The sequence below is a fragment of the Triturus cristatus genome, chromosome 3_1 (assembly GCF_964204655.1).
Source record: "Triturus cristatus chromosome 3_1, aTriCri1.1, whole genome shotgun sequence".
Classification (NCBI taxonomy): Eukaryota; Metazoa; Chordata; class Amphibia; order Caudata; family Salamandridae; genus Triturus; species Triturus cristatus.
The window spans coordinates 821780121-821804841 of record NC_140583.1 but is presented as its reverse complement, the minus strand read 5'-3'; positions in this window follow the sequence as shown (position 1 = coordinate 821804841).

The following is a 24721-nucleotide window of genomic DNA, read 5'->3' as shown; positions in this document are numbered from 1 at the left end:
CCTGGCTCCACATTCCCATAGGGGAATAATGAAGTGAAAAAACAGTAAGACACACTGACTTTCCCTGGCATGTTTCTTGCCAGTGTATAGAGCCTATTTCATGTCACCACCCAATACTGCATAAGTCCTGCCACACCATTCACTTTGTAGCTGCTCCTGGACTGTGCACGCTAGGAATCTCCCCTGCGCAGCCCATACACGTGTGCACACGCATGTACACATGTGTCTGCATGTAACCAGCCCGGTGTCTCTTACTCCAGCTGCTGCGCAGTGGCCTGGTCAAGCCAGGGGAACACCAGTAAAATCCCCATGCAGTCTCTTACATCCTGAGTTCACTGTGGGTGAGTCCCAACTTATGAGGCTCCCCCACAGTAAAAGCTCAACAATCATGTGCTCAAAAAGCGAAAAATCCGGGCGGCCCATAGTGTCAGAACCACCTTCTAACAGTAATGTCATCAGCAAAACAAGCATTTGCAATGCAATGGGTCTCGCATTTACGAGAGTTTGAGCTATTGACATTGTAAATGACAATGTCTTACTTATGTGTTTTGAAAACCTGCATGCAGTGTGTAAACGCACACTTTGTACCTATAGTCCTTGCTCACGAGAAGCAAGGCTGACAGTAAAACAGGCGCAAATGCGAGATCTATTGCATTGCAAATGCTTGTCCTTATTGCATGTGAGAGCACTTTGAAATATGTGAGGTCTGGTGTGTACTATAGAAGTGCGTTTTTTGCGTCTGACTTAGACTATAATGTTGCTCCATGTAAGAATCTAGGCCACATACAGGGTGCTCAATGACAACTGACTTGTCTCTTAACTCACTGATGGAATTGTGATCATGGTAAAGTAAGGGGGGGTCATGAATATTTTTTGGTTCATGCTTAAAAACTTTTAATACTTGCCTCCCAATGCAGTGATATGATCTGATGTACTAAGATAAAAACTCACACTTTTCAACATTCGAGTCTTCATCATATTTTTATATGGTGTTGGCTACACAGTTCATGTGCAAACATTTTCATGGCTCGGCTCGTGCACAGACTATTAGAGCCAAGCCAGTCCCTCAGCACGGCTCTCCCTAATTTGTTGGCTCGCCCACCTCTTGAATCCAAAGCATCCTATGCTTGACATGTGCATAGAACGGTGGATGCTGTGGTTGCATGCAAATGTACGTGCCCACTGCTAGCATTACCACAGTCCCACCCCCCTGCCTCCCCCAGTTTTTACCACTCGCCTCCCACCCCCTCAATCTCCTTGTGGGTTTTTTGCTCAGCCTGCTGAGTTAACTCAATAAAACCGGCAATCGCTTAACTGAAACCAGTGGCAAAATATCATATGATTCTTTTCCAATGGGTTCTACAAGATAAATCCGAAGAAAATATTTGTAACTGGTGAACTGAAATGTAGGCAAGGGGTAAAAACATTGCATAGTTCTTGTGAAAATAATGGTGAACACCACGAAAGAGACAAATAAAGGCTAACTAACTGTTAAAGACAAAAACGAAAGCATTTCGACATTCATATTGAAACGCCATCCTGTGTCTTACATCCTTGGATGAGGAAATACAGTGCTGTTTTGAAATATTTGCTGCAGGAGGGAGACATGTTGGGTTAAAGGTATGACAACTGCTGTGGGAGTTAAGCAGTAGTCCCAGAGCACAGTAACGAGATGTGCGTATTTTATCCTGCCAATAAAATGTTCTTCACATTTTACAGTTTCTTCTGTGCAAAGTAGCATTTTAAAAGGAAAAGAACGCTTGCTGTTTTATGCAAAGTCTGCTTGGCCTTAAGCATATGTTCGAAGTAAATCATCCTAAAAGTCGTGATTTTTATTGTGCGCGTGGCAAAGCGAAAAAGTTCACCATATCTGTGAAATTGTAATTTCTTGGCTTTTAACTTTTAGAAGAAAGAAAAAAATTGCTCACTTCTATGAGCAACAGCTTTTTTCACACTTACTTTTTGTGTGCCTTTAGTTTGTTGAACAGAAAAAGATGCAGTCAATGAGCCTGCTTTAACCTACAGAAACTACACTTAGCCTGTCTGTGGTGTGGTCAAGTGCACAGTGCTGGCTTCAGCTTGTTAGAGCTGACTAAGTTTACACAAATGAAATCAGCGGGGGGGGGGGGGGGGGAGGCAATGGTGATTAGAATAGGAGAGACCGCGTCCTGGAATTCCAGGCTAGAATGAGCATCTCTTTAAGGATATTAGAAAGAGGCTAGAGTTTAAAATAATACTTAATGAATATAACAGCAGAAATCCCGTACACACATGCATAGAAGGGGGAGGAGTGAGGAGAATGAAAAAGTACCTTTGTCCATGTTGTCAGCAAGGCTGGCTGCTTGCAAGAGGTCCTATGCATGGTGCCCCCTCGCCTTGCATGCCGCCTGCTATGAATGCCCCCAGAGCTGTTATGCTCTAAGTTGCTGCCCCCGCTCTGGGTTCAGCTGCCTGCCACATCTACATCCTGATGCTACATTAGCATGACAAATGTTTCAGATGAAGTGAGAAGGATCAAGTAAAGTAAACAAACCTGCAGCTGCTGTCTGCGCTGGTTAAAAAAAAATGCAATAGGTCTCACCTTTGATTAAGTTAAAGCCAATTGCTTTGCTAATGGTATTGTATAGCAAAGCAAATGGCTTTAACTTAATCAAGGGCGAGACCTATTGCATTTTTAATGCTTGTTTTTCTCCCACTTAAAGCCCTGCCCCTACGGCCACTCCGACCCAGAGCCAGGTCGGTCACCCTATCCAGAGCCCTTCGCTCTCCCGGTTGTGACGTGCTCGCCTGCTTCTCCCCGCTGCCTGGAATCAAGGGAATCCCATTACCTGCCCACTTTATGTATTTAGTCTAACACACGCCTGATAATCCCGGGGATTATTCTCTGCGGCAAAACCTGTACGGCGCTTGAAATCAGCGGTCGCCATTTTCCGTGGTCTGCTGCCAGGCCCGGCCTCGGTCCGCTCTGGAGCCACGTGTTTGATGTGGCTGGCTTCCATCGTGAATTTCTGTCACGCTCGCGTTCTGCCTCACAATTTCGCACATTTCATCCTCATCCTCCCCACTCATCCCAATCTTTATGAGTTTGTACTTCACGCCCAGCAACTCTCACTGCCTACCAAAAAAGCCTTTCAGACCCACTGTTGAAAGCCAACGTAAAACCACTTACAGTGCAATTAGCGTTAGTGCCAGAACTGGAGATTTTGGAATTGGAGAATTGGGTTCGAGTCCCGGTGCACGTTCAACATCCTGTGATTCTGAGCAAGTCACGTATTCATCCAGTGCTTAAAATAGACATAAATAAGGGAGAAACAAATTTTTTGGGTAGTAGCCAGTGCTGTATAAGAACATGCGATCGCGAAACCGAAAGCGATCGCCTTTGTGAAAAACAAAGCTGCGAGTGGTGCGCGAGCGCCCATATGCTTTCAATTATCGCGCCCGTGTCTGGGCACGATAATTGAAACCATATGGCAGGAAATGCGCGTAATAGACACTAATAGGCCAGGGGCGGAGCTATGCGCCCGCCTCTGGCCTATTGGTGTCTATTTGACAAAAGAACACGCACGGAAAGGCCAATAGTAGGCCGCAAAGGTAAAATCACACGCACGAGCGTGTGCATTTTCCAGGTCGATTTTCAAAACCCGGACAAAAGGACTCTTGCCTGCGCAAGAACTGCTGCGCAGTGCAACACAGGTCGCGAGACCTAAAAAGAATGAGGCATATAGTTAATCCTTTGAGGTAATAGTTGTGCCTTCTCAACTTGAGCTGCTAGGAAGGGTGCTTCCCAACACTTAGTGGAGGGCTGGTACAGTGGGACCATTCTGGGAGAACCTATGATGATAGTTTCTAAGTTCAAGGGATTTCAATGCTTGTCCTCTTATATCAGTGATTGTACTTGTTAACAGGAGCTCTTCTGCCCAGGTCCCTGTTGTAAAGAAATCAAACGCTACATCACTTGCATCATAATGCTTCTCGGACGGTGACACGCTCACATATTTTAGGAATCAGCCCTATCATCCGTGAGGGTGCATCTCAGCTTTAAGTGAATATTAGGTGCCTCAGAAAGTTTAGGCACACAAAAACTGAATTACTCATCCCAAATATAATGTGTCTGCACTGCTCTCCTCTCTCCATGGCGCTAGATCATCTGTTCTTGTAATACATCCTTCATATCCTAATGAGTGCAAGGTAAACCCTGTGGAGGAAATGAAACGGAATCAATTGGTGTCTACTATTTCACCTGGTCTACATATTCCACTGTGCTATTCCTGGTTTCATAGTTGTGACACAATCCTACAGCCCGGTCCTCATCTGGCGATTGTCTGTAACATATTATTCATTGATGGTTCCATGTGCCAGTGCCCCACATTGCCACATATTGTCCTAACCGCATGGCACAGTTTTCCAAAGGTCAGAAAGTGACACAGCAAGATCCCATACACACCGTACACTCTCCCCTAAATCCTTCAGAACCCCCATTAGCACATGTCCTCTACCCTATCTCTTCAAGTAGTGCATCTCTGCTGTCAGTAGTTTAGGGATTTCTTCATTTTTCAATTTGCATCAAATACCGTCCCCCATAGCGCGATCGGCTCAATTGGCTGATTTTAAATGTTTCCCCTCTAGGTCCTTGGAATTACATGCCCATTTTTCAGTAATTTGAAATTGTGCTGCAATGTAGCAGTATTCACAGGGAGGAGCACTTAGCCGTCTGCACTTTTGCGGAAGCCTCACTTTGTCCCAGTGTTACCCTTCACTTACAGACTCCTTTCCAATGAAACATGGCTAGCAATGCATCTAGGTTATTATATAGTGCACATGGCAACACTATATATTGTTGAAGAGGTGCACCAACCTGGACACCATGATCATTCTGCTCTACTGCCCATCAGTGACAGAGGAAGGAACCAACCAAACTCTATGCAGTTTAAATGTGTAACTCATCCTCAGCATGTTACCCTCCTTGAGTTCTCTATCCGAATGTCAGACCTAGATTACCACATTTTTCAAAGTTGTGAGTGCAGGTGGGAGAGGAGATAGGTCAATCTTTTGTTGCATTGTAAGACCTGTGGTGTGTAATGAAAATACATATGATTTACCCCAATTAATCTTTAGCCCTCATAGCTCCCCAGGTGTTTTGACTGTTCCATTAGTTCTGGGATCTGTTACATACTGTCATCGGTCTAATTTGCTGATTCCCTATGCTAGGAGAGCCCCAGATTTATCACCCGTGCTGTGCACCCTACGTGTGTAGGATTTATAATCAAGGTAACAGAGGCTTTCTGTTGAAGCAACCCATGTCTCTTTTTTCTTGTCTAGACAAGAAATAAATACTCTACACTTCTAATTTCCGTTGTTCTGCTTCCAGGAAATTCAGTGCCCTAAGGAGGGTATTGCAAATGCTTTTGCATGTTTTCATGCTTTCTCCTCTCAATGCTACCTTGAGTGTCTCCCTTCTGTTCCTCTGTCCTCCACTAAGTCCTTGTTTTCTTTAAATAATTGTCAATTGACTCCTCTAGTGCCCAATCCTAAAGCTTATAGAGATTGGCGTGATAGGTCTCCCCCAGTTGAGTGTTGAGAGTGGGTGATTATGATCGGACATGTTCTGCATAGCTATTCAGTCATGTGTGTGATGGCCCATGTTTCATTTCCTGTGACAAACCTGTTGATACAGGTGTGGAACAAATGCACTGGAGAATACAATGAGAATTCCCTGGTTTCGGGATGATGTACCCTTCATATATCCCTCAAGTTCCACATCACCAGCAATTCCTTCATAGTGAGCCCCTTCGTCACGCTTGACGTGTTTCTCTTTGGATGATAGGAACTATCCTTGTTGACATTGGGGACACAATGAAAACAATCCCCTCCTCAAATTACACAAGATATTCCCATAGCCATAAATGTAAGCATAACTCGACACAACCATTCTTTCATTGATGTATTCGGTGCAAATATGCAGTTTCTGTGTGTTCATAGAGTGTGTAAGTTAATTCCTAGCATTATTAGGGCCCTTACGTTACGGGCGCCCCATCTCCATCCTCCAATTGCTGCACTGCACTCAGTGTGCTTGTCACTGTGCTTCCCATTTTGAACTGTTTTTTTCGGATTGTGGACACCTGCCCTGTATGCCATCTTCGTGGGTCTTGCCTACGCTGTGCTCCCTCTCCTTTGGACCTTATGGCTTCCCTCTTAAAACTGTTGTAATACATGTGAACATAATTATTAACATTATAACCTTGATAGTGGTTTCTCGTTTAGGCAACTGAGGCTTGATTTAGGGTTTGGTGGACGGGTTATTCGTTACCGTAGTGGGATATGATGCACTTGTAATATGGCGGACGGGATAACCATCATGTTTGTGATGGAGTAACCCTCTGCGCCCAACTCTTGATCTCCTTCTTACGGTGCTGGGGTGTACACCTGATCTTGCCACCGCTGGTTACTTCTAGCTGAAGTACCGAACAGTGGTCTTTACAAATAAGGGTAGAGAACTTCATCTAACTGAAATACTATCTAGAATCAACTAACGCAGTGCAGTCTTGTCCCGTTCCTGTGTTGCCTTATTTCGTAATGGTGGGATCAAAAGGGGTAACAGTGTTTACAACACTGTCAAAACCACGCAGGTAGGTAACAACTTGGTCGTTACAACAACCGCGTTGTTAACACGCGTGGCATTACATCGCAAGACGTTTCAACGACTTGCACTAGGTGGCGTGCAACACCAGGGAATGTGTTGGATTTTAAATCCAACACCTTCCCTGCTGTTGCGCTAACTGGAGTAGGAATAGTAATTAATACTATTCCTAAGTCCAGCGCGCCCCCTAGCGCAAGTTGTTGCAATGACTTGCGATGTAATGCCACACGTGGTAACAACGCGGTCGTTGTAGCGACAGCGTTGTTACCTACTGTGTGGTAAAAGCACACACTGTAACATGCTGCATTCAAGACGGGCCACCACCGGATAGAGATCACATATTTTACAGCAGCTACCAGTGACAACCATGCAACTATCGCTTTACTACCTTATTGGCATGGTATTGAGCCCTCTTTTGGTCCATTTGCCTCAGTTTTTCATATGACGTAATCCGAAGTCATAGGAGTGAAATCAGGTCTCTCCCATTTTGTATTGTCAGGGATTTTGAATTCTTCTTCCTGTCATAATTCCATGCCTGGTGAGCGAGTTGATTTATCTGCTGTGTCATAGTCCCTCAATGCTTCTGCTACAGCCGCCGTTCAATCCCTTTTCTTCTGTTTGGTGATAGGTGCCCCTTCCTTCTGAACCTCCTTAGAGTCCTTTGTTTTCCTCCTATCTTTTGTTTGCTGTAATTTTCACTGTGGCCTGTCAGGATGTTCAACGGAAATATCTTTTTTTTCTTGCAGCGTTCATTCAGGGGCAGCTCGTGCCCTTTGAAAGTGGTGGACAAGTGAAGTGTGCAAAAAAACAAAATAAAACACCCCCACCCTCCAAAACCCCGAAGTAAACTACCCCTCCTTCCAAAAGCTCAAAATAAAGTCCCACCTCCTTCCAAAAGCCCAAAATAAAACACCCCCCCACCAAAAGTAAAATAAAATACCAGAATAGCATTTGAAATAATAAATAAATTAATAGTATTTACCCAAGGCGGCACGTCCTCCGTCCTCCTCCGTGTTCCACTTCTGAATCTGCAGTCGAGGTCCCCTAACCAATCCAGGCGCTGCTCTCATGCTGATAAGCAGCATGAGAGAAGTGCCTGGATTGGCTGGAGTGGGCGAGTTGGAAGCTCTTTCAGGCCTTGTAGGCCTGTGCTTGGTCTCCACCCATCTGTCTAAGACAGCTGAGAGGTGAGCTTCAAAGTGCGCATGTCACTTTGGCCAGCTCAAGTCAGCAGAGGACACACCCCGTATGTCTATGGGTTGGCTGGCTGCTGCAGTGCGCACATCGGAAAAATAAAATGGCAATTACATTTTTTCATTGCCATTTTATTTTTCCTGCATGACTGGCAGCAGGCGGGGGCAATGCTCCCCGCTCTCATGCAGAAACCAATGCTGCCTTCATTAAACCTCCAGGACAGTGTGTCTCAGTGCTTGCACTGATGCTGATTAATCTGGGAACAGGGAGACATCTAGAGCAGGGATCTCCAACCTTTTGTGTAGTGAGAGCTACTTCTGGTCAGTGAAAATCATCGTGAGCTACTAAATCCCAAGCAACTCGCGCATTTTTCCGAGAGACCTCCCCCGCCCATTTTCATTGACGTTAAGCCTATTTCTTCAGAGCCCATACTGTGGTTTGAACACAATAACACTGAAAGAAAAGACTTTGCATGTGTGCTGTTGGTAAACCGCTAGTTTACTTTACGACCTTTCAATTAATAGCTTCGAAATCAGGACCTATCAATAGCTGTCACTGAAATAATCATTGTAATGCAGCTCAATTAACAAACAAACAGGAACAGAAATCTTACCTTCACTGTGGAACTGTATGATGTCCTCTAATGCTGTGTAATCTGGTAGCCGGGCGGGGGCAGGTGTGAAGAAGTCATTATAGTAGTGAAGTAGTCACAGTGTGTGGCAGTCAGCCTGTGCAAAGCTTTGCTGAATCACAATTGATGATGGAGTCTTCTACTGCAGCTTTGACAAGATCGCTGTGTTTTTCAATGGCCAGATAAGCTGAACGTCAGCTCTGTTTGGATTGGAAAGTAACGATTTTGTCCTCCACTCTTATTGCTCCCTTTACTTTGGGGGAGTGCCAGTAACCCAGGACTGCTGTACAAATTGCTTTGTTCTTATTCAACTATAAAGAACTTTTTAAAGATGCTGAAGATTCTTCTCTCTAGCTCTTTTTTTATCTTGATATCAATACACCAGGCCTCCAGTAAACACTGTTTTTTTCTTATCTTGTGCAGCAAATAAATGTTACATTTAGAAAGGTGCTGAAGATTCTTCACTCCAACTACTTTTTTCTTGGTGTCTGAAACCCATGCCTGAACTACACATTGCTTTGTTCTTATCTTGTTCAACTACTAACTGTTACTAACAAAAGGAATTTTGAAAGATGCTGAAGATTCTTCTCTATAGCTATCTTTTTTCCTTGATCTCAATAAACCAGGCCTCCAGCAAACACTGCTTTGCTCTTGTGCAGCAAATAAAAAGTTGGAAAGGTGCTGAAGATTCTTCTCTCCAGCAACTTTTTCTTGTGTTTGTAAAACAGGCCTGCAGTACAAGTTGCTTTGTTTTTGTTCAATTAATAGAAAATAAAAAACTGGGGGCTGAAGATTCTTCTCTGCAGCAACTTTAATCTTGGTGTTCATAATGAAACAGATACCTAGGTTTGGGATTTCACCAGGAACTGTCATTGAACAAGTATTTATTGCAAATGCATTCAAATTATTTCAGTGAGAGACTTGACACTGCATGGTGTCCACTAATCCCTTGTAATCTGGGGTGTAGCTTGAGAGGGCAACTCTTATGGAGTCATTTAAATGTTCGTCAGTTAGACGTGTGCAAAACTTAGATTTTATGAAGTTCATATCCGAAAATGCTGATTCACAAAGATAGGTAGAGCCAATTAGGGAAAAAAGTTTCAATGCAGCTGTGTGGATGTTCTTAAACTTTTCAGCATCCACAAGACTCCAGAAATTAATGTCAGATTTCCTTGATTTCAATTCAATGTCATTTTGAAGTGTGACAATCTCCATTTCCATTGTGGCAGAGTCAAGGTTCAAAAGCACACTCATTTTATCTGAAATGTCACTAACATCCACTTCCATGAAGGGGTTTGAAGTGAACATCACACAGGGCTCCAGTTGGTCAAAATCACTAAATCTGTCACTGAACTCTTGATTAAGCCTCATGAGGAGGCTACTGTATTTTTCTATTTCCAGGACCTCAGCTTTGTTTTCTGAAAGGATTTGGAGCACAGAGGGAAAGTGCTGCATCTTTCTTTTCTGCACATGCTGTATCAAAAGGTTAAGTTTTGATTTGAAACTTTTCACAGAACTTACCATGTTGGTTATTGCCTTGTTTTTGCCTTGCAACTCGTAGTTCAATGCATTTAATTTTTCTGTCACATCTGTCAAAAAAGCTCAATCGAGCAACCATTGAGTGTTTGATAACAGTGTGGTATCTTCATTTCTAGACTCCATAAAAGTTTTGACTTCTGACAATAGCGAAAGGAATCTTCACAGTATTTTTCCCCTGCTAAGCCATCGGATTTGAGTGTGCAGTAAAAGGTCACCATACTCGGCTGATAGTTCTTCAAGGAACAATTTGAAGGTTCGGTGCTGCTTGGCCTTTGCATGAATTGAATTAATAATTTTAACAACAGGAGTCATGACATGATCAAACCCCATTACCTTGGCACATATTGCCTTTTGATGTATAATGCAATGGTAGTTCAATAAGGATGTATGACGTTACAACGCATACTTTTACAACGCATGCACATACAACGCAATTTTTACATCGCAACATCCACTACAACGCATTCCATTATATCTCATGACACTACAACGCATTTTAAAAAACTACCTTTACAACGCATTCCATTACATTGCATACTACCTTTACAACGCATACCATTACAACACATACTGTTACATTGCATTTAAGGTAAGTATTGGAGAGTATAGGGGTAAAAATTACTATTCTTACTCCAGGGGGTGCAACAGTAGGGTAAGTGTTGGATAGTATAGGGGTAAAAATTACTGTTCTAACTCCAGGGGGGTGCAACAGTAGGGTAAGTGTTGGATAGTATAGGGGTAAAAATTACTATTCTAACTCCAGGGGGTGCAACAGTAGGGTAAGTGTTGGATAGTATAGGGGTAAAAATTACTATTCTAACTCCAGGGGGTGCAACAGTAGGGTAAGTGTTGGATAGTATAGGGGTAAAAATTACTATTCTAACTCCAGGGGGTGCAACAGTAGGGTAAATGTTGGATAGTATAGGGGTAAGAATTACTATTCTAACTCTAATGGTATGCGTTGTAATGGTATGCATTGTAGTGTCATGCGTTGTAAAGGATGTTCCGTTGTAATGCCTGCGTTGTAAGTGTAGTGCGATGTAATAGTTGCGTTGTAAAGGTTGTTTCCCGTTCAATAACGGAGGGAAATCTGGATCTGCTTTACAATTGGCAATGAAGCCAGAATGACGCCCTATCATTGCGGGTGCACCATCAGTGGTTATCGCCACTAACTTTTTCAATGGGACATTTTGTTTCACAAAATAATGTTTCACCTCATTGTGAATGTCAGATCCTCTGGTTGTGGTTTTCAAAGGCAACAATGTTAAAACTTCCTCTTTATCAGTAAAATCTTCAAAAACCATTCTAACGAACATTGCCAACTGTGCAATATCGCTTGCATCAACAGATTCATCACATTGAAGAGAAAAATATTTGCATGTCTTTAAATCACGCTCTAACTGCTCTATCAAGTTGGTCGATAATGCAGATACCCTTCTTGCCATAGTGTTTGACCCTAACTGCACATCTGAAATGGCAGACATAATTTCAGGGCTATTTTTAAAGTCTTTGAATAAGGAGTTGGCCATTAAAAGCATTGCTTCCTTCACAACGGCTCCATCTGAAAATGTTGCTTTGTGCTTAATCAAGTGATGAGTAACTACAAAGGATGCTTCAGTAGCCGCAGCGGCTTTCTTCGTGGACTTCGTAAAAAAAGATTGCTGTGTCTGCAATGCAGAGTTCAGTTTGTTTACTTTTTGTGACCTCAGGCTGCTTCCTTTAGAGAACTTCCTCTCACAATGCATGTGCTTGGTTGAAAAATGCCTCTCAACATTGCCCTTTTTTCCCACTGCAACTTTTGCTCCACAGATTAAACATACACAGTTGTCCTTAATTTGTGTAAATAAAAATGTGTTCTCCCACTCTTGATGGGATGGTTTCTGGGATGGTTTATTATTTTTTAACATCCAGTTGAATTTTACACTGTGCTGTGTTCTCGTTGCAGAAAGTGGAATCTTTAAAACAGGTCTTCCGTTGTGGGGCTGACACAGGCTCTCCAGATGTCCCTGCTCCACAGACTCAGAGATATCTCGCTACTCTAGAACTGAAGCCCCCTTCTGTGCTGCAACCACGTTTCTCTACTCAGGCTTGTCCCCTGGTCTCCCCACCAAGGCCCTTATCTCAGAACTACCCATCCTCCATTGTTGCTTTCGGGACGCCCACACCCGCTATCCAGCCTCCAAGAACCTCAGTGTACTCACTCTTTTCTCAGACATCCGCCTCCAACAACCCCATCTCACTCCCCCTTGGCAGAGGTCTAACCTTCCTATCGCCCAGAGTCCAGCATCCTTCCCTAAAACTGCCCTGCTCCCATGAGCACCCCGCCGATTTACAAATCTCCGTGCCTAGTAGGGTGACCTACCGTCAGTAAATTTCACGGACCGTCGGTTATTTTAGTTAATTTTTTTAGTTAGTTAGTAGGATGTCTGTAAGGCGTCCGTAATTGGGGGACCCCAAATTACGGATGCCTATCACTTTAAGCTCCTTTTAATTTAGAGTAGACCAGCAGGTCTGGCTGTCATGCTGACGCAGGTAGTATTGTAAAATATCGCAAGAAACCCTGCAACATTAGGTGAGGGCTGCACACATGTTTCATATTACTGCAGCGTCACACTTAAATGGGCTGAAGTTGAACAGACTACCATCACCCTGCACTACGAAGGTTGTCCCTCTTCTAACATGGACAACTTTTGCCAATAATCCTCCAAAGTTCCTCTTATTGCAATAGTGTACCAAAAACAAGACTCTTCTGCTAATTATACCCGGATTGTACTGAGGTTGGCCACCTCAGAGATATTTGGTGAAGTACTGGCCAATTAAGGGCTGGAAATCTAAAAGTATAAAATGGCAGAACTGTCTGGACGCCCACTCTTCCGACCTAGTGCAATCTCACTCCTTGCCCAGTCCTGGAGGACAGGCCCTCTCCCCAGCTGGGGGAGTGAACTGCAACCCCTTCCTTAATATCTGGAATAGGCAAGACAAGGAGCTTGATTCCAGCACAGACTGGGGCTGAAGACTGCGTCAGAGTATCACCCTAAACCAGGCACACTCTCCTTCATCATTAAGGCACTCACTCGTCTGAAGCACGGAAAGCATGTGCAAATACCATCTTCGACTCCCTCGACTCCCTCGCCCAGTGGCTAATTCACCTCATCCATTGTAAGGGGGGTCAGCACAGATTGCCCTTTTAAGAAAGACTGCACGAAGCCCTAACTACAGGGTGTGCCAAAAAGGATTTTTTTAAAGGTAAAGATGAACTGGTGCTGAGTGATGTAACTGCTAACTGGCTTTGTGCCATTCAGGCCACTATTAGACAATCTGAGCCTTTTAACTAACAGCACTCTGGATGCTGGGACTTGTAGTTTTGCCTTTGCCATAATAAACGCGGGCCTACAAATACTGGCATGCTAAGTGCTTTAGGCAGGATACTAAGTGGCTGGAGGCCAGCTGGCACATGAGCGCTGGAAGAAGCATACTAACAAGTGCAGTGAAGGGCAGGGCCTCTTTAACATGTTCTGGTATTTGAGACAACGTATAATCAAATATCACAAGCCAAGAGGCCCCGCAAAGTGCAGCATGCCAACTACATATATGTGTATTTTAAAACCATCCATACTTTCTTTTATGATATCAATCATGAGCGTTTGGCATTACAGTTGCTACTTTGTGCAAACACATTGCTTTGTGGGTAAAGAGACAATGACTGGGCATCACATTCTATCTGCGCCTTAAACGATAAACTTGTGAATTGAGCGAAGTGAAATTACACAGCAAATCACTCGCGTTGAAGGGTTGGTGAGTGCAGAGATCACGTGCCTGTTTTTGTCAGTTACATTGCGTAAAATGGAATACTTCTCTGGATGTTTTTAATATGCCAGCCTCATGTGCGTCTTGTTCAACAGTGTCAAGACGCCATGTGCATTACTGTCCTAAACTGCAGGTTTTGGGGATTCTGGCCACGATCATGTCTTGGCCAGACAGACTTATTTAGACTTGCCTGAGCCTGAATTTTGCAGTTTTCAAGTCCTTTCCCCGAAGGATTTTGTGCCTAATAGAGAGTGTTCAGTACCTACATGGGGTGTATGTGAGTGAGGACGTACGCGCATACATTTGTCAACAGTCAAAGCGTATGCACGCACCAATTAAGGTACATAGGCGCTTTTGCTTACAATTTTTTATTTACCGGTCCAAGATGACGAATGCCACTTAGATTGGTAAATATTTTTTTTTTATTGTTGAAAGAGCAGATATAAAAACAAATAAGAACTGCGTAATGGAGGAGAGAACACGAGGGAGCAAGTTGGCGCATGGAGATGAAAAGCCATTGTTGTCGCTGCTGATGTCAGCCAACTGTCACCCCCTGCTGGACCCAAGAGACCCTTAGCCAGCCAGAGAAAGACTCACCTAACTATGGATGGGAGAAGCTTAGCTGTACCTTGGAAAGCCCCCGCAGTCCCTCGGCTACACTCACCGGTGTTCAGCCAGGTTTAAAAAAAAAAGGAAACACACTTGCAAGTATTTTTAACTTCGGAGAACCCTGGCAACATCTTATTCTGGAAAGAAGCATGCAACCACCTTAATTGCAAAAAGGGTTATTCCTGGAATCTAGTTTCCTGTCACGGCTTGAGCGTAGCTGTAACGCTGAATCTCTTTCTTTGAGCGAGTTTCTGAGCTTTAATCCCTCTCATAATTAGAAGCAGCCACAGTTTCTCTTGTTTCAGAGATATAATCCATACTTAAACCAAAGATGATCCTATGTTAAAAAAATAAAATTTAAAAATAAGACCACGCAAAAAGACATTAAGAGATGGGGGAGTGAGGTAATCTGTGGAAGCCAGCATCAATTTACTATAGAAAGCCCAGGTGGAGGCAGCGAGGGTAAGGGCGCTTATGGAGGCCGAGGAGCAAAGCTGGGGCAACCTGTGATGCCAAGGATGGGGGAACCAGCCCAGCTTTGGTCACAGAAACGGAGTGTGGCTCTTTAAGTAAACAGAAGCTACTGAGTGTCTCTTCCACAAAAGAGACCAGTTTCGTTTTCACAGAGGCAATACCTGGGTCCTAAACATTGTCTCTTTCAAAGAGGTTTGTGTGCCAGTGGTTGGCTTTATCTTATTTTTTATCATCCGATCTCGACCCAGATAGAATAAGGAAGAGAAAGTTAAGAAACAGTAATAATGGGAGAATGCAGATATGAAAAGGAAACGCAAGGGTGATATAAGAAGCGCAAGTTGTGGAAGAAAGAGACCGGTTTAGGAATCAACCCAGCATTAGGCGGTGCTGGCCTCCCAAGAAAAATTTTGGCTCCCTGCACTTATGGTTTGTTTCACAAAACTAAGCAGTGAGGATTCCCCACGGTGAATCTGAATGCTGAGGCCCTACGAGTTTAAACGTTTCCACCTGGGGCCTCTCGCACTTATCTTTTAATCTGCCTGCCCTGCCTAAACTAAGAGTGTTGTGGCTTACCTGCTGCGAGTCTGTTGCAAGGTTGTACGCGCGGGTGCGGCAGTTTCTTTCGGCCTGCAAACTGCTCCACAATGCTCTGCCCTGCCACGCCTGCTTGAGCTCCGCACCTCGCACTCGCACAATGGACAGTGCGGTGCCAGTGGAAAAGGCAGGGGGCTCGTAAACACGAGTCACGAGACTCTGCGCGCGCCCTGTCACGAGACTCAAGAGAGGAACAACAACATCCTCTTCGGCCCGCCCCACCCCAGCCACGCTCAAGCCAATCGGAGCAGCTGCTTTGGGTGAGGGCGGGCAACGGACACTGAAAAAAGCCTAAATAGCCCAAATAACACTAATGGGCTACTAAATTGAGCAGCACTCGGCGCGAGCTACTCACAGGGTCTTGGCGAGCTACCGGTAGCTCACGATCGACCGGTTGGAGACCCCTGATCTAGAGTATCTACTTTTCATGGGCCACGTCGACAAGCCTTCTTCATGATAGCACCACAGTCTCTATAGTGCAGAAGTGTGGCAATCACTGGTTGGGGGTGCACCAGACAGCATTGGTAGTACTGCGCCCTGTGAGCTCTTTCAAATACAAAGAATTTCATTAGTCCTTGTGGAGCAACCACTGTGGGCAGTCCATATCTCGAGCTGCTGTGCATTATCTTACCCTCTGTTCACTCTGTTATGAAATGTTATTCCTCCGTGTCCTCCATTCTTCACCTACAGGCCAGAAGTCTAGATAGCGCCTTATTTCAAGAAGTTCAGACATGTCTTTCTGGATTTTAGCGACATCGGGTTTCAGTACTGCATGTTTCTTTCAGTAGCCCCCACTCATTCTGACACTTCCCTTTGACCAGCTTTCAGCAATCGTATGCCTATGGCCACAGTTTCAATTTTAGTTTCCAGTCTGATCCATGTCTCTTGCACCGCCTTCAGTATGAAGTCTAGGTGGTCTGTTAGATCGGTGCACCCTCTCCCTGTTTCCCTTGGAATACTATTGGGTCTGGTGCAAGGCAGGATCTATGCAGCAGAGTCACTGTCAGGACCGACAGTTTCAAACTTTTGAGTTTAACCATGATTGCAGAAATAATATGCTGTCTTGCTCCTTGAACCCCCTGCCCAAATGTCTCTGTCTTCTGCCTTCTCTTCACTCCAGGAACAGGGTGTCACACCTCACTGTCACTTTCTTTGCTTCACTTTTTAGGAGCAATAGATTTCACCATGTGCTCTTTTTTCCTTGTTCCTTGGGTGGAGGGAGTTCCCTAATATTACTTACGGCAGAACGCACTTCATGAGCCAGTCATATGTTAGGCGGGATGCGGAAAAAAATGACACGTGACTTCTCATCTATATTCTTCCCTGTGGTTTTATCAGTCATTTGCCAATGTGACAAATCTCCAGATCCATCTGTCCACACTGTCTTATCTATGCACTGCGTCCCAAGCGGTTGACCATTACTTCTCCTGCACCTTCGCATGTCTTCTGCACTTGGGGAAATGGGGCACACTTGGTAGAGCTCACCATCTCTGCCGGCAGTGATCCCCACCGTGACCTCTGTGATGACGGGCCTTCCATGCAATGGCTGCTGCACTGGAGGAGTTTGCAACTCCTGCGTCCTCTGAGCAGTGTCGAAGGCGCTCAGTCCTGCGGAACTTTGTGTCAACCCTGCCAAGCACAACACATCAAGAGTTGGACCATGGTTCTCCAGCAAGTAACTCGTGAGCTACTGGTAGCCCTGCAGCTTCTGTGTGCAGGCCAGCCTACAAATAAAAGTGTTTGCTTGGTTACATTAATATATGTATCCCAAAATTGAAACATGTATTCGAGCCAACATGTGTGCATTGTTTTAGAACACATAAGGTGATGTTTGGAAAGGAATAGTAGAAATCCGAAAATATAATTAAAGCTGATATTTGAGTGATAAATCAAAAGGCGCTGGGGAGCCTTATTACCATGATTATTAACATGGTGTCAGGGGCATTGTAATTATGGTTGTCATGTAAATACAATGTTGAGGGATTTCAAATTGCTAAAGACTTTAACACATTAATGCTGGGAACCCTACCTGATACATTGAAGTGGCACCTGCTGGTAATCTTGCAAGAAGGGGCCATCTTGCCTGCTGTGGTCAATATCACACTAGTAATACTTGTAGCTGGTTATGATTTTCAGTGAACATAAATAGCTCTTATTACAGAAAGGGTTGGAGCATCCTGGGTTAGACTAATGCATTCCATCGCATGTCTGAGCCCCGCTGCAGTCAAATGTATAAGTTGCGCAATCAGAGCTTCTTCCTTCTTTTGTGTTCCAGAAGACACTCAGCAGTGACTGCTACTCCCAGATGCTGAGGGAGAGCGCAGGTCGAAGAGAGCTGATATTTCCATGGAAACGCAACTTTCTGTTGAAGCCATGTGACTAAGGCTTGAACTGAAGCCCCTCGCCTCTTACTGCCTATCTACTGGCTAATCCAACACCAGGAAGGCTGAATAACTGTGATGCTGAGACCACCAAAAGAAGGCCTTTACCAGTGGAGCTTCCTGTGAAGTTAAAGTAGTAACACTACATTTGCCCTTAGAGTTTTATCTCTGTGCTGGGCCCAATGCATGGATCAGGGAGGTCCTTGTCTACAGAAGTACATGACGCTTGTCATCTTGCCTTCCGTCTCTGGGAATCCAGGGAAAGAGCACTGGAGTGTTCACTTTCCAATGTGGTGGCAGCTCTTGTCTGGTGCTACAGTGCATATGCAGTGACACTTCACAGTCACCACAGACTGATTTTACATTGGGCATCCAAGAAGGACAAGAGTGACCTGTGCTGTTGAATGGGATGGAGAGATTGGTTGAGTTCCCTTCAGGCTTGGCTCTTGATTTTGTAGAACATCAGCTTTTACAATTGCATTATAGCTTCATTGCAGGGATTGGGACATGTAGGCTGAGCATAAAATAGATGTCATTGTGCTCCCATTTAAAGAAGCAAAGCTGCTTGGCAAAATAAGCTTCAGAAACATGCGTACGTTTTTAAGAAGTGGAAGGCAGGCAGGTCAAGAAATGCTAAAAGGTCTTCAAAATCATTCAAAACACTGTTGTACAAGCAACCTTCAATGAGGCATTCAGCCCAGTATTTGTTTCAGGAGGGTAAGGAACTCATTTAGAGTTTGATGGAGAGAGTAGTCTGTTGTAAGAGCGATGGCGTACCCTCTCCGAGAAACTCTTCGTCTGCCTGCCCAGTTTAGAGGTAGGAAGACTGCCAGATTTACAACTACAGAGCAAAATGTACTCTGTTGGAGTAAACCTTCCTCCATTGACCCAAGGGAGTAGGGGCCATCAGGCCATCTGACCATCCACCCTCTTTAGAGTGGGCAATTGGATGGCTTCTTTTTACTGTCCCTCACAATCAGGTGTATCCTGTTGGTGAGGTACAGTAAAAAAAGAAAAATTACCGCCCCACCCATCATTGGAGAAAACTCTCACAGTGAGTGGAGGTCATTGGTTTTTTATTTTTCAAAGACAAACTCCCAATTTTGAGTTTCATTTTGAAAAAATAACAAACTTTAGGAAAATGTTTGATGACCAGTCATCATGTTTGACAGATCAGTCTGTCAAACGTTTCCTAACTATGATTTGTAGTTTGGAGTCAGTGCCTCCGTTTCACTATTTGCTTTGAAGACTGCACCAAGAGTATGCACCAATGGGCTGGTGGTTGCTTTGAAGACTGCACCAAGAGTATGCACCAATGTCCTGGTGGTGCACCTGCATGAGCGGGGTTGATCCATCTACCTTTATCAACTGAAGCAAGTGCCACTTGACTCCCTAATGCAATTTAACATTCACTGAGATATGGTCCAGCTTCGATCAAGTGGTATATTTCTGCTGGAGGTGCCGGGAGTTAAGGTCAGGGACCAACCAATGCAGTTCATGATCTCCATGAAACCACAATGAGAAGCTGGCTTCATTTGCCAGAACACCTGGCAACATGTTGGTTTGTCATTCCTTTGGCCCGACTGCATCCATGATTGCTGGTTTCTCACAATAATGATCATTGGTCAGAACACTCCCGGGATTTGAGATTCTTACTCCCGCCCCCCAGGGGTACACTTCAGTGATGACTATACCCGGACATTCTGATGTGAGGGTTCTGCTGATTGCCAGTAGCCTGAGTTGGGAAGCAGTAGTGGGCTCTCTGGAGGTACAGGGTCATTGGTCACTGTTGCAGTAGAAAATGTCATTCACTTGGAAAGAGTTGACAGGAATGTTTCCTGATCTTACATCATTTTCTCAGGTGACCAATCAGAGGCTGCTTCTCCTTTGAATGGACAACATGGCCACCTGCGTTTATGAGCACTGCTTTGTAAGGGACCTGGTTGACACAACAGATATATCTGATGTTACATTCAGGGGCGTAATCAGATGATCACCTTCCACCTTATCAGCATCACAAATGAGAATTGTGGACAACGTTCAAGCAAATAGGTTCTCCTGAAGTGGCTTATTTTTATGTTTTCCATAATTTATTGAGTTCTTGTGAAGGTCAGTGAATCCAATTATTATATTATAAAACTGGGACCACAAGTCCCAGAATTCAATTAAAAATGCCTGGACTGGAGTAGCTCATCACACCATGGACCTGGGAAACTTTGCAGCTGTGTGGATGAGAAATGATGGGACGATGGATGAAGAATGATGGATGAGAGGTGAGAGATGAGGAATGATGGATGAGTGATAATTGATGAAGGATGAGAATGAGAACTCCTTAAAATGGATGCTGTACACACTGGCTTCTTTTGTCCCGCTACTCCCTACCTCCTGTTGGCCTCTAGTGCACTGAAGCTGCTTACATGCAGTGTGCTCACCCTACAAAAACTTAAAATAAAAGCAAGGAATTGTTTTGAAAACGTGAAGCACTGCTGCTATTTTTCCTCTGCTGCTTTGGTTTAGTATTTCCAGCCCTACCAAGATTCCCAGGTCCCTGTGTGATGTGCTGCACCAGTCCAAGTTTTTCTTTTAATTCTGGCACTTGTAGTCTTGTACATTTCATTATAAAACATAAAATATCTGATTTTATAAAGGGTGCGTGCGACCAGAAGCCTCCTTGGAGCTATTTGATAGAGTGAAAGACTATTGCAGACACAAAGAGTTGGTTTTGTTGACTTCTTGAACTTCCGTTTCCCGGCCGTTGAAATAAAGGAACAAGCATTGGCATAGCCAATAGGTCTCGCTTTTGGGACCTTATAAGTATTTAGTTATGCAACTGTTGCATGGCTAAACACTTATAAGGTCCCAAAGGCGAGACCTATTGGCTATGCCAATGCTTGTTTTAAAGGGGGCCTCCAAACGGGTCTCTATCGGGCTCTGTTTTGTGCCCTGGCACAGGCGTTCCGTTTTTCCCGGACTGCAGTGACAGAAAGCACATCGAATGCGAACCTGCTCACACACTACTCACTAGTGGAGAAGTTACGGAATTACTTCATGCCTTTAAAGAGTCATTTTCTCTCTGGTTTTCCCTTGACTTTTTGAAACTCGGGAGCAGGAACATTGTCCTGGTGTCACCGGGTTTCCGTGGACCCTTTTTCAATATTATATACGAGCCATAGTTGCTGTTTATTTATCTTATGCAACTAACAACCATTGACAAAGCCAATAGTCCTGAATTGTTGTAGGTACGATGTTACTTGTTGAGTTATATATCTAGATGCAATGACCGAAACAGAAAAATACAAGTCGGGCGGCACACTAGTATAAGCACAGACTTTTAGTTTGTGTTTTTAAGCCACGCCCTTAATTACATTGGCCACGCCCCTTTGAGAGAGACCCTCCCTCATTTTTTCATCCCACTTTAAGCCCTGCCGTCATGCCTCTAAAGCTCGCTGTTAAGTTGTCTCACGCGATATAACAAATTTGAAAGGCAGCTGCAAGGAGCGAAAGTTGCAGCGCTAGGAGAGGGGCTGAAAAGGCGGGTCCTGTTCGGCATCCAGTGGGGCGGGGTCATAATTAGGCCCCTCCTTTGTTGTTGAAGTCACGTTGTTCTTCACTCAGTTTTGTTAGCAGCCAGGAAAAGTTATGGTTGTCCCGAGAACAGCATCTGGTAACGGAAAGCAGTTCTGGATTTGTCCCTCGTGCACTTTTATTACGGGGCTGCTTGCTTGATTGACGAGGCGTGTTGGGAAGAGCTTGTCTAGAGGCGGAAGGATATGTCAGGCAGTGAGTATTTGACGGAGTCAGGCAAGCAGGGATAATATGAAACCCTATAAACTGCAAAGTACGTGCACGGCGCCAGCGTTTGTTGAACGTCCTTTTGCGGCTAGCAAACGATGCAATTGTGTTTGTGAAACACTTTTTGGATCCAGATATGTGGTGCAGTCACTGTATGGAATTCCTGGTTGTATTTAAACATGGGTGTGTTGAAAAAGCAGCCAGCAGTAGAGGCGGGTTTAACAACAAGCGCGGCCCCGGCGAGCCTCGCATACAGGAAGGGGAGTGGCCACGTGAAGAGAGAGGGGGAGCAGGAGGTAAGGCCGCGAGTGGTGCGGAAATCACACGAAACTACTTAGAAACACAAACCCGCAAAAGTGAAAGCAGGCTGGCTGGCGAGTGGTGTGCAATGTGCGCGCACCATGACGAGAGAGGAAAGCCATATGGCGCCTCTGCTCGTCATTGTGCGCGTAACCGCACGCCCATCGCCAGTGCACGCGCCAGTGGGCTGAAGCGCTTCCCCAAAAGTGGATTGCATGGCGGCACGATGCACGTGATTGTGCGCGTGCTCGCCATGCAATCCACTTTTGGGAGCACTTTTGGGAGCCCCTTACTAGAGTCACGCATAGCGATTGCTACGCAATAGCTAGGCGAGACCTAAAAATATGCATTTGTAGGTAGGCATTTGCCTGTCTTATGTCTGTCTTTTTTTTTTTTGCTCCTCTAGGTGGCAGCAGCAGCTCATACGAAAAAAGTTATTGAGCAAGCCAGTTTGGATTTCATTAAGCGCAGCCATGGGAGTGGAAATAGGAGTTTTGGGTGCATGGGGAAATACATCGAGAGAAAGGGCAGGAGGTGGTATAATTTAGGGAGCTAGTTTCATTTTCCTTTGTGTGTTTCCAAAGGTGTCATTTGTGCAAAGTTTGGTAGGAGGTTGAAAAAAATTTTTGGCAGGAGTTAAACATTCAAGCCCGTGATAGTTAAGAAGGCAGTGCTTGGTGCAAACATGTTATGTCAATGCATTATGAAAGCAGGTTTGTGGAGGTAGTAATGTGTGACATGAATATTTGTGCATATTTAAGGAGACCAGCTGCAGTTGAATTACAGCAAAAACACATCACTATATGACAATAACATATTGCACTACCTGTGATACAGTACAACACATAGAAAAATAAAAGGCAAATGTACACCACAATACAATGCACCCAAAAAATGCAACAAAATGAAAATATAATTGCAACACAAAAAGAACATAGGTGCACACCAATACAACCATGCATACCACAACTCACTACCACAACTACACAACAAAATATTAAATAAACACAAAACAGCACAGTAGCACACATTTAGAATTGCACTGTGTTAGTTTACATTTTTGTGTTTTGATTGTGTGGTGTTATTATGTTGTATTGTATTTTCGATTGTATTGCTTTGTGGCACATTGTTGCCCTTTTGTTAACTTGTGTTTGTCTGTTATGCTGTACTCTGTTGTGTATTTGTTGTTTTGCTGCGATCTGTTGGGTCAGTAATCTGTTGTTTGAGTGTTTTATTGGGGTATTTTGTAATGTCTCATTGTGTTTTAGTGATGCATTGGTGTGTTACATTGTGTTTTAGGTTGTTTTTCTCTTGATGTGGTGCTTTATTGTCACCTTGTGTTGAGTTGTATTGTAGTGATGTGTTTTGGGCTGTCACATTTTTGCTTTGTGTTAAGTGCCCGGGTTTTTGTTTAGGTAACCCAGCAAAATCGGGCAGTCATATCTTGGGTGTGCAACATGCAGAAAAAAAATGTATGTGTGCATCTAGAGCATGCAGGTTTTAGTTCTTGTACATGTGTTTTTTGTTACACTTTTTATTTAAAAACAGGATTGAAATTCAATGTCTACTGTTCGTATGACTTGAGTACATAGTGCTGAGTTCTCCTTCTATGCTCTTTCATATGATAACAATGCATGCAGTTTTAGATGGGGGGGGGGGTTCCTTTCCTTCAGCCTAAAATATGGTAAACGTATTTGTTAGGAAATCAGTACAGAAGGGCGTGGCGCTGCAGTCACGGAGGCAATTGCATGATGTAAGTCCTGCTAAGATCTGCCATAAACATTGATATCACATCATCACCCACCTCGTAAATCACAGAATCACACAATTTGGACAGGGAAGAGTCTGGAAACTCTGGACGGGTCAATGGCATCTAGGGAGCATGAGAATACTAACTGCTGATGGGGGGAGGGAACTTCGTAATGTAGGGTTTCACTGTTGGTTCAGCAGTGGGAGATAATACTTAACCAGTGATTAATTAAAATAAAAATAAGATTGTGTCCTTAACTGATGCGCATGAAAAGGGCCGGTGCTGAGCACCGGAAACCACCGGCTCAAATTAAGCATTGCATTTAACAGCACTGTATTCATGGATCTTTGTCTGGCAAGGGTTCACAGTTGTATTGGCTCTGAGCTCTTGCTTAGTTTGTGCACTCGACCTTGCAGCCACACTTTTCTTGGTTTCCCTTCTCTTCTTTCTGCTTCCCCTTGTCAAGTTGGACACTGCCCTTGCAATTCTGGATTTCTTTGCTGTTGTTTTTCTACCCCATTGGGGCTGTTTTTCGAAGAGTTCCCTTCTCTTTGCATCCTTGGGGTCATGGCTGGTATCCTGGGTAGAATGTATGACGTTACAACGCATACATTCACAAGGCGGCATTTTACATTGCGTTCCTTACAATGCAAGTTGTTACAACGACTTGCGCTGGAGGGCGCTGGACTTAGGAATAGTATGATTTACTATTCCAGCTCCAGCCTACGTAACAGTAGGGAAGGTGTTGGAATAGTAAATCATACTATCCTTAGTTTAGAGCGCCATCCAGCGCAAGTTGTTGTAACGACTTGCGTTGTAATGCCCGCGATGTAAACATACCGCGGTGTAACAACCGCGTTGTAAAGGTCGTTCTCCCCTGGTTAACATCTTATCTCATCACCTGGAATTAGGGTAAGATACTCCGACCAAGAATGAAAGGTGTTACGCAGTATGAGGTGCTACGTTGCATTGCATGGTCATTATCTTTCTGGCTATTACTGCCTCTAGAAAAA